This window comes from Cebus imitator, unplaced genomic scaffold, assembly GCF_001604975.1.
Source record: "Cebus imitator isolate Cc_AM_T3 unplaced genomic scaffold, Cebus_imitator-1.0 Scaffold85, whole genome shotgun sequence".
Lineage (NCBI taxonomy): Eukaryota > Metazoa > Chordata > Mammalia > Primates > Cebidae > Cebus > Cebus imitator.
The window spans coordinates 456,081-465,696 of record NW_016107400.1 but is presented as its reverse complement, the minus strand read 5'-3'; the positions used below and the strand labels follow the sequence as shown (position 1 = coordinate 465,696).

General features: G+C 37.6%; 1 protein-coding gene across 1 annotated transcript in view; it reads left to right on the top strand.

Annotated features, from left to right (window-relative positions):
* SLFN5 (schlafen family member 5) overlaps window positions 1–9,616 on the top strand; it is a 47,187-nt gene that overhangs the window by 22,804 nt on the left and 14,767 nt on the right. The window lies entirely within an intron of this gene.

Genomic DNA, 9,616 nt, shown 5'->3' with positions numbered 1-9,616 from the left:
TCAAGCCTGTAATCCCAGCACTTTGGGAGGCCGAGGCGGGTGGATCATGAGGTCAAGAGATCGAGACCATCCTGGTCAACATAGTGAAACCCCGTCTCTACTAAAAATACAAAAAATTAGCTGGGCATGGTGGCAAGTGCCTGTAATCCCAGCTACTCAGGAGGCTGAGGCAGGAGAATTGCCTGAACCCAGGAGGCGGAGGTTGCGGTGAGCCGAGATCGCACCATTGCACTCCAGCCTGGGTAACACGAGTGAAACTCCGTCTCAAAAATAATAATAATAATAATAATCTCAGCACGGGGAAGGTCTAAGTATGGCCCTCAATCAGAAACCAGGAAGGAAAATAATAACTATTTCAAACAAAATTATCTCTGTAGCAAAAACAGCATAAAAGGTCAAGAAACAACACACTGGGAAAAGAATTGCAACGAATATCACAGACAAATAGTTAATTTCTTATTTTTAAAAAATAGCTTCTACAAATCGAAGAGAAAAATTCTAAGGTCTCAAAGGAAGAATGATCAAAGGATTTGACGAGTGGTAGAATACAGAAAAAGAATTTAAAATAGCTCCTAGACACATGGAAACATCACTCATGATAACGGAAGTATCAATTAACAAAATCATTCAGGTTGATAACAAACCATTTGGCAAGGGAAAAGCACTTCTACGCATTGCTATAAATTGGTACAACTTCTATTAAGAATAATCTGGCAGTAGTTATCAAAATTATAAACGAGTATATCCCTTTCTCTAGGAATTTGATTCTATATATATATATATTCAAACGTGTGAAATGCTACTGTACAGGTGGTTGAATTTCACTTTATTCCTAAGAGCAGAAGATTGCAAAATAGTAAATATCCACTCAAAGGGTCTAATGGATTAAATTTTGGCATATCAGCACATGGTAATACTATGAAGCCATAAAAAAGGGACATCTCTATATGAATTGATGTGGGACCATCTTTAAGATGTACTGTGTGTTAAACAAAGCAGCATGCTGAAAATGTCTACCTTATGCTTGTAAATGCAGTATCTTTGGAAGTATACCTATGGGTAACAGTGTCTGACTGCGGGGAAAGGCAAATGGGTGCCAGAGTGAAGAAAATATAGCTTTTGGTTTTTATGACTTTTAGAATCTGTACCACATAATAATTTTGATGAAAATGTTGCTGTGTGTGTTTTTACTTGTTCATAGAATGATTTTATAAATTGCTCTCTTAGTTTTCTATCAACCAATATCCTGGGATAAACCCCTCATGATCGTAATGAATAATGTTGTGTGGAGAATGGAGAGGGGTTAAATTTGAAAAATGTAGAAAATGCAAAAATAATAAATCTTTGCTATAAGGGATTTATAAGTGTTAATATTTTTATATTTGCTTCAAGTTTTTTTTAAATAAAATAAATGCAACATTGCAACTGAATTTGAATTCTTTTTTCTTCTCTTTCACATCCAATTTATCTCCCCTTCCTCCAGAGACAATAACTATCATGACTTTGGTGGGTATCCTTTCAGGCTATTTGTTAACAGTTTTACACACACACACACACACACACACTCATCAGATCACACTATTTATCATTAGTGGTAGCATAAGATGAAGTGAAGGTAGAGGACAAGGCGCTGGGAATTCCAGTTTATGAATTTAGTTTCTAAAGGTATTTAGTTTCCATGGCAACAATAGTAATTAGAGAGATTGTAAATTAGCTTTTTGGTAGCTCTAGGAAGTTTAGACAATAAAATTTGAGATTGAAAGCAAAACTATCCAGCTGAGAATATCCATGGAAAACTGGAATGCCTTAATGACAGTTTTGGACAAGTCCCTCATCCTCTAGATGCAGGGAAGATATGGCTGAGCACCAAACCCAGGGCCTGATTGTAAGGATGATAAGTTCAATCCCAATTAAATCTATACCACCAGGTCACATCTCTTACACTAAGTATTTACAGAAAGAAAAGGGAAGTGACATACAGAAACAGCTTGATTGGTTGCAGCTTGGCATTTACCTTCCATGAACATGGTCTGATTAGTTGGCAACCTGTGATTGGCTGAGTTTGGCTGCTGTGATTGGATGAGACTTCGCTATTTGTTACAAGACTATACTCTTTAAGTTAGGTTGCAGTTTGTTTACATACTACATTGGGTTACAGTTTGCTATGTACAGAGGCAGCTTTAGGCCAAATTTAATTTAATCTAAAATTGCTAATTATTGATGTTTCTTTCTCCTCTTTCTCCTGTGGCCTTATAAAAAGAAGATTGACTGTGGCTAACATTTTTTGTTTCAAATGAACATTTGACTGAATTGATAACATGGTAGGTGATCTCACTTCATTGTGTTGGGGACATTAACTCTTCACCCAGAAGAATGATAAGATTGGGGTAGGAGGGGACTGGGGAGTTGTTCTGCTGGATATTCTCCATTTATTCCTTTGGCATCCATTCTCCATCCTTCTCCACCTTGCCCTGTGCTGCAAGAAGCTGCCTAGATAATATCAGTAGGGCTCCCTTGCCGTCTGAATTTTGGTTGCTTGGTCAATGGGGACAATGACAAGATGAGAGGGAGGGCGGAGAGTGGGGTGAGACTATTCTTTTTCTCCTGGTTCTCCTCTTGCAGGTAATGCAGGCTGGCTGTGTCCCACAACTAAAGTTCCTATGATGCAGCCTCTTGACAGGTCTTTTCATCTCCTGGTTCCAGTAACTTCTTCTTCCCTCGACAGAGCTGCCTGCCCCTCACCAACAGCCCCAAGCTATACACTGTCTCCTGTGGCCGCCCTCTTCTCTTTCCACACCTTTGTAAATAGTCCCTTTTAAACTCTTCTCTAATTACGCCTTTGAATGTACCTTGTATTTGTTAAAGGAAAACTAGACAAATTAAATTTAACAGAATTTAATTGAGGAAACAAACAACTTGTGAAGAGATTCAGAGAGCTCTGAGCCTAAATGTGGGCAAGCAGCATTTATTGACAGAAAACAGAATTGAGGTATAGAATATAGAAACAGCTTCCTTGGTTGCAGCATGGCTTTTGTATATATATACACACACACATATATAGACATATTTATTTATATATATATATATATATATATACACACACAGACACATATTTATTGTATACATTGTATATATGTATATTGTATATATTTATTTATTGTATATGTATATTTATTGTATATATACACACACACATATATATGTATACATATACATATATACACACATATAAATGTGTATACATATACATATATATACACACAAATATATGTATACATATTTATATATGTGTGCATATATATGTATATATGTATATATACACACATATATTTATATATATGTGTATGTGTATGTATATATTACAGTTTCTTTATCTGCTCATTGATTGATGACCATTTGGGCTGGTTCTGCATTTTTGCAATCGTGAATTGCCACTCATCCTTTTAGCTGCTTCTCTTTCAATTGTTTTCATAAAAATTCAACAGATTTTTGTTGATTCACTCTTTTTCTTCAGTTCTGCTTCTGAGTCATGGATAGAGACAAGAGTCATATAATAAGGCCAGAATCTGTTTCTTTTCTTGACTACTCTTTTATTAGGTTGGTGAAAAGCAATTGTGGTTTTTGCCATCAAAAATAATGAAGAAAAGAAACAATCGTTCGCTTCTCTGCATCTCACCGTTGCTGGCTAATTTTTGGCTATATCTTTACAGTTTTAATCCATTTTATAAAATGCTGGGGGAGAAGGCTGGGCACAGTGGCTCATGCCTGTAATCCCAGCCCTTTGGGAGGCTGAGGCGGGCGGATCAGTAGGTCAGGAGTTCGAGACCAGACTGGCCAATATGGTGAAACCTTGTCTCTACTAAAAATACAAAAATTAGCTGGGTGTGGTGCCACACATCTGTAGTCCCAGCTACTCGGGAGGCTGAGGCAGGAGAATCACTCGAACACAGGCGACAGAGATTGCAGTGAGCTGAGATTGTGCCACTGCACTTCAGCCTGGGCAACAGAGCAAGACTTAGTCTCAAAAAGAAAAATACTGGGGGAGAGACATTTTGTGGTCTGGACTTTACTAGCCAGAGTTCTAAACTTCATAGGAAGTATTTTACTAAGACAACAGCACATACAGCTCTAGGATACAAAACAATTATGAGATTTTTAATGTCATTCTACAACAGGCAAATCTTGCATTTTTCTGTGACCATGTCTTATATTTAAGATTATAAAGCGAATTTCTCAATCCCATACATAGTTACCAGAGCTGGTTCTCGTGTGTGATAAACATGTCTACTCAAGCTTGCACTTCTCCAGTGAAAAGCATAAGTCTATATTCAAGGCAGATAATGGGGCTACTTTTATATGTATAACTGAACAATTAAATTATTCAAAGAATCATTTTCTAGTTTCCTTTTCTTTTTCTTTTTTTTCTTTTTTTTTTTTTTTTTTAAGACGAAGTCTTCCTCTGTCGCCCTGGAGTGCAGTGGCACAATCTTGGCTCACTGCAACCTCTGCCTCCCAGGTTCAGGCCATTCTCCTGCCTCAGCCTCCTGAGTAGCTGGGATTACAGGCATGTGCCACCACGCCCAGCTAATTTTTGTATTTTTAGTAGAGATGGGGTTTCACCATGTTGGTCAGGCTGGTCTCGAACTTCTGACCGTGTTCCACCCGCCTTGGCCTCCCAAAGTGCTGGGATTACAGGTGTGAGCCACCGTGCCCGGCCTCTAGTTTCCTTGTCTTAGAAAATCTAGATCTTTTTGGCTCGTGAATCTTTAGGCCTTGTTGTATTTTAGAGGAAGTAGTGACAAATCACAGATTTTGTTTCTAAGCAGTGACGGCCCGGGAAGGCCTAGCTGGACTTCTACAGACTCAGCAGAACCCAAAACACTTGGAGGTGACTGGCTCCTCCTATTGGCTCTCTCTGAGGTTAAGTCAAGGAGAAAATATTTCTCCCAGGAACTCTGAGGCAATGAGAGACATAAGAAAATATTCTCCAAAGGGGATATTAAGTAGTAATAAACAGCAGAATTTCACAATAATACAAAGGGAAAAGTGTGTTTTGACAACATATTGACTAATCCTGCCAAGAAAAGGAAAAAAAGAAGTATAATAACATGAAAATTCAATTCAGTGTTGCAAAAATGCCAACTTGTAACTGAGAGTGTTTGCTTGGATTCTATTTGTCTACCCTGACCCTGCCTCTCTTGGCCCCTTCAAGGCCTGACACACTGCTCCTCTCTGTCCTTCTTACCCACCCTGCCCCAGACTTGGGCATTTCTGCTCTCTCATGGTGGGGAACGTCAAGACTGAGAAGCACCTGCCCTCAGGTTTCACACGGGAGCATTTTGCTCCATGGGGCCTTCGTGACTTCCCAGTCTAATGTAGCAACCCCTCTTACCAAGCAGACAGACCAGACAGACACACCCATAGATACCGAGAGCCTTTCTGATGTACTGCCTTGCTTTACAACCTTTTTATCTGTTATTCCTTGTGCTAGTATTTGTTCATGTATTCCAGGACTTTCCTGTCATGTCTGCCTCTGGACTTCCAGCACCTAGATCTGCTAGTTTCACACATAGGCTAGGGCAGGAGCTGCCTCTTTCTTCTTAGATGGGAGGCCTTCCATTCAGTTCTCACCCTTTAGAATATAGAGCTGTATTCTCACCCTGGAGGCAGGAGAGAGTGGAAGATCTTGTACAACAGTTGTTTCAACCCATTCTATGGAAATTTTTATTCAACATGAAAGAATGAGGGAGTTAACGAATAAGGGAATATAATAAGACACAAATAACTTATGGACTGAATTGTGTTCCCCCAAAATTCACATGCCTAAGGTCTTTAGGGAAGTAATTAAGGTTAAATGAGGTCAGAAGAGTGGGCCCCTAATCTGATAGAAGTGAGGCTCTTATAAGACTAGGAAGAGACATCAGAGACTGGAGATTCCCTCCCCAACCCCAGAGTGCACAGAGAAAAGGCCATGTGAGGAAACAGTGAGAAGGTGGCTATCTACTAGCCAGAAAGACAGCCCTCACCAGAAACCAAATTTGCCATCGTCTTGATCGTGGACTTCTTGCCTTCCTAACCGTAAGAAGATAAATGTCTATTGTTTAAGCTGTGCAGCCTACAGTATTTGATGACAGCCTAAGTAATCTACTACAATAACCAAGGGTCAAAGAAGAAATCCCAAAAAAAATTAGAAAATACTTTGAGATGAATAAAAGCTAAAACACAATGTACCGACATTTATGGGATGCAGCTAAAGCAATGCTTTCAGGGAAATTTGTAGTTATAAATGTCTATATTTAAAAAGAAGAGAGGTCTCAAATCAATCACATAAGCATCCACCTTAAGAAACTAGGAAAACAAGAACAAACTACACCTAGAACAAACAGAAGTAAGAAAATAACAGACCAGTGCAGAAATAAATAAAAATGAGAACAGGAATAGAGAAAATTAATGAAACTGATAGTTGTTTCTTTGAAAAGATCAAGAAAATCGACAGTCTTTTAGCTAGACTGACCAAGAAACAAGAGACGACATTCAAATTACCAAAATCAGGAATAAAAGAGGGGACATCATGAATGACATTGTGGAAATAAAAAAAGTATAAAGAAATATTAACACTTGTTTAGCAAAATCAGATAATACAGATGAAACTGACAAATTCCTAGGAAGATACAAATTACTGAAACTGAAGAAGAAATAAAAAATCGGAATGGACCTATAACAAGTAAAGAGATTGAATTATTAATAATTAGGGGGAAAAAAGCCCAATAAACTTCCCACAAACAAAAGCAAAGATGGCTTCCCTGGTGAATTTCATCAGACCTTAAAAAAGAATTTACACCAATCACTCATAAATTTTTCTTAAAAACAGAAGAAAATGGAATACTTTCCAACTCATTCTATGTGGCCAGTATTATTTTGATACTAAAGACAGACAAAGATGTTACAAGAAAATAAAATTACCGACTAATAAACCTTATGAATATAGATGTGAAAATCCTCAACAAAATACTATCAAACAAAGTCAGAAACATATAAAAAGGAGTATATGTCATGACCAACTGAGATTTATCCCAGGAATGTAAGGTTGGCTTAACATACAAAATCAATGTAATACATCTTATTAATAGAATAAAAGACAAAAACTACTTGATCACATCAATATGCACAGAAAAAAATTTGACAAAATCCAATGTCCTTTCATAATAAAAACACTTAAACTAGGAATAGAAGAACATCTCCTCAGCCTGATAAAGACCATCTACTAAAATTCCACAACCACACCAAGCTTAATGGTGAAAAACTAAATACTTTCCCTCTGAGATCAAGAACAAAACTAGAATTTCTGCTCTCATCACCTCCATTCAACATTGTACTGGAAGTTCTAGCCAGGATAATTTGGCAAGAAAAGAACATAAAAGACACCTAGAGCAAAATAAAAGAAGTAAAACTATCTCTAGTAGCATATGATGTGATATAAAACTAAGGTTTCCAGTTGGAAACTATTGTAATGAATAAATGAGTTCAGTAAGGTGCAAGATGCAAGATCTAGTTACAAAAATCAGTTGCATTTCTGGGCAATAGCAATATAAAATTAGAAAATAAAGTTTAGAAAACAATTCCATTTATGAAAGCATCAAAGATAATAAAATACTTAAGAATAAGAGAAATGTAAGATTTGTCCATTGGCGAGTATGGTGGCTCATGCCTGTGATCCCAGAACTTTGGAAAGCTAAGATGGGTGGGTCATTAGAGCCCAGAAATTTGAAAACAGCTTGGGCAATATTGCAAAATTCCATCTCTACAGAAATTACAAAAAATTAGCCAGGTGTGGTGTTGCATGCCTGTAGTACCAGCTACTTGGGAGGCTGAGATGGGAGGACCACTGGAGCCCAGGAGGTTGAGGCTGCAGTGAGCCACAATCACACCACTACACTCCAGTCTGGGCAACAGAGTGAGACCCTGTCTCAAGAAAAGATTGTCCATTGAAAAAAATAAGACGTTATTTAAAGCAATTAAGCAAATGGAAAAATATTCCATGTTCATGAGTTGGAAGGCTTGATATTGTTATGATGACAATACTCTCCAAATGGATCTATAGATTCAATGCAATCTCATTAGAATTCCAGCTTCTCTTTTTGCAGAAATTGATAACATGATCCTAAAACTCATATGGAAATCAAAGGATCTATAATAATGAAAATAATCTTGAAAGAGAACAAATTTAGAGAATTGAGGATTCACTCTTCTTGATTTAAAAACTTAAGGCAGTGTGGTATTGCATGAGGGTAGACATATAAATCAATGGAATAGAACTGAAAGTCCATAAATAAATACATTTATGATCAATTGACCGTTGACAAGGCTGTCAACGTTAATTCCATGGAGGAAAAACTAGTCTTATCAACAAATAGTGCTGAGACAACTGGATAGCCTCAGGCAAAAGAATCAAGCTAGACCTATACCTCATATAGTATACAAGAAAACAACTCAAAATGATTCATAGGCTTACTTGTAAGAGCTAAAACTATAAAGCTCTTAGAAGAAAACATAAACGGCAATCATTGTTAGCTTGGATGAGGCAATGATTTCTTAGATAGGACAGGAAAAGCACAAGAGGGAAAAAAAGATAAACTGTGATGCATTAAAACTAAAATTTTTTGTGTGCTTCAAGGGACATCATTAAGAAAGTGAGAAGATGGCCAGGTGCAGGGCTCATGCCTGTGATCCCAACACTTTGGAAGGCTAAGGTGGAAAGATTGCTTGAGGCCAGGAATTTAAGACCAGCATGGACAACATAAAAAGACCTTGTCTCCATAAAAAAAGAAAAAAAAAAATTGTCTGAATGTGGTGACGCAACTGAAGCCCTAGCTACTCAGGAGGTAGGAAGATCCTGAGGAGTTGGAGGCTGCAGTGAGATACGATCGCACCATTGAACTCCAGCTTGGGTTATAGAGACCTTGTTTCTAAGAAAACAAAACAAAACAAAGGACAAGTCTGGCAGTTCTTCAGAAAGTTATATGACTCATCAAGAAAAACAAAGCCATATGTCCCTGGAAAAATTTGTACATAAAAGTTCATAGCAGCATTATTCATAATAAGTCTGAAGTGGAAACAACCCCAAAATCAATTAACTGATTAATGGATAAGGAAAATGTAGTATACAATGAAATTCATCCATACAAAAAGATAAATTACTGATACATGCTACAACAGATAAACTGTGAAAATATTATGCTAAGTAAGTGGAAGAGACCAGACACATATTGTATGTATTCATTTATATAAAATAGCCAGAAAAAGCAAATCCATAGGGACCGAAAGTAGATTAGTGGTTGCCAGGGACTGAAGGTGGGAAATGGGAGATTGGGGAGTGACTGCTCTGGGTATGGGGGTTTCTTGTTGGGGTGATGAATGTATTCTGGAACTAGATAGTGGAGATGGATGCACAACTCTATGAAAGTACTAAAAATCCCAGAATTGCATACTTTAAAAGAGTGAACTTTATAGTATGTGAATTGTATCTCAATACAGCTGTTATTATAAGTAAGTAAATAATGGCCGGGCGCGGTGGCTCAAGCCTTTAATCCCAGCACTTTGGGAGGCCGAGGCGGGT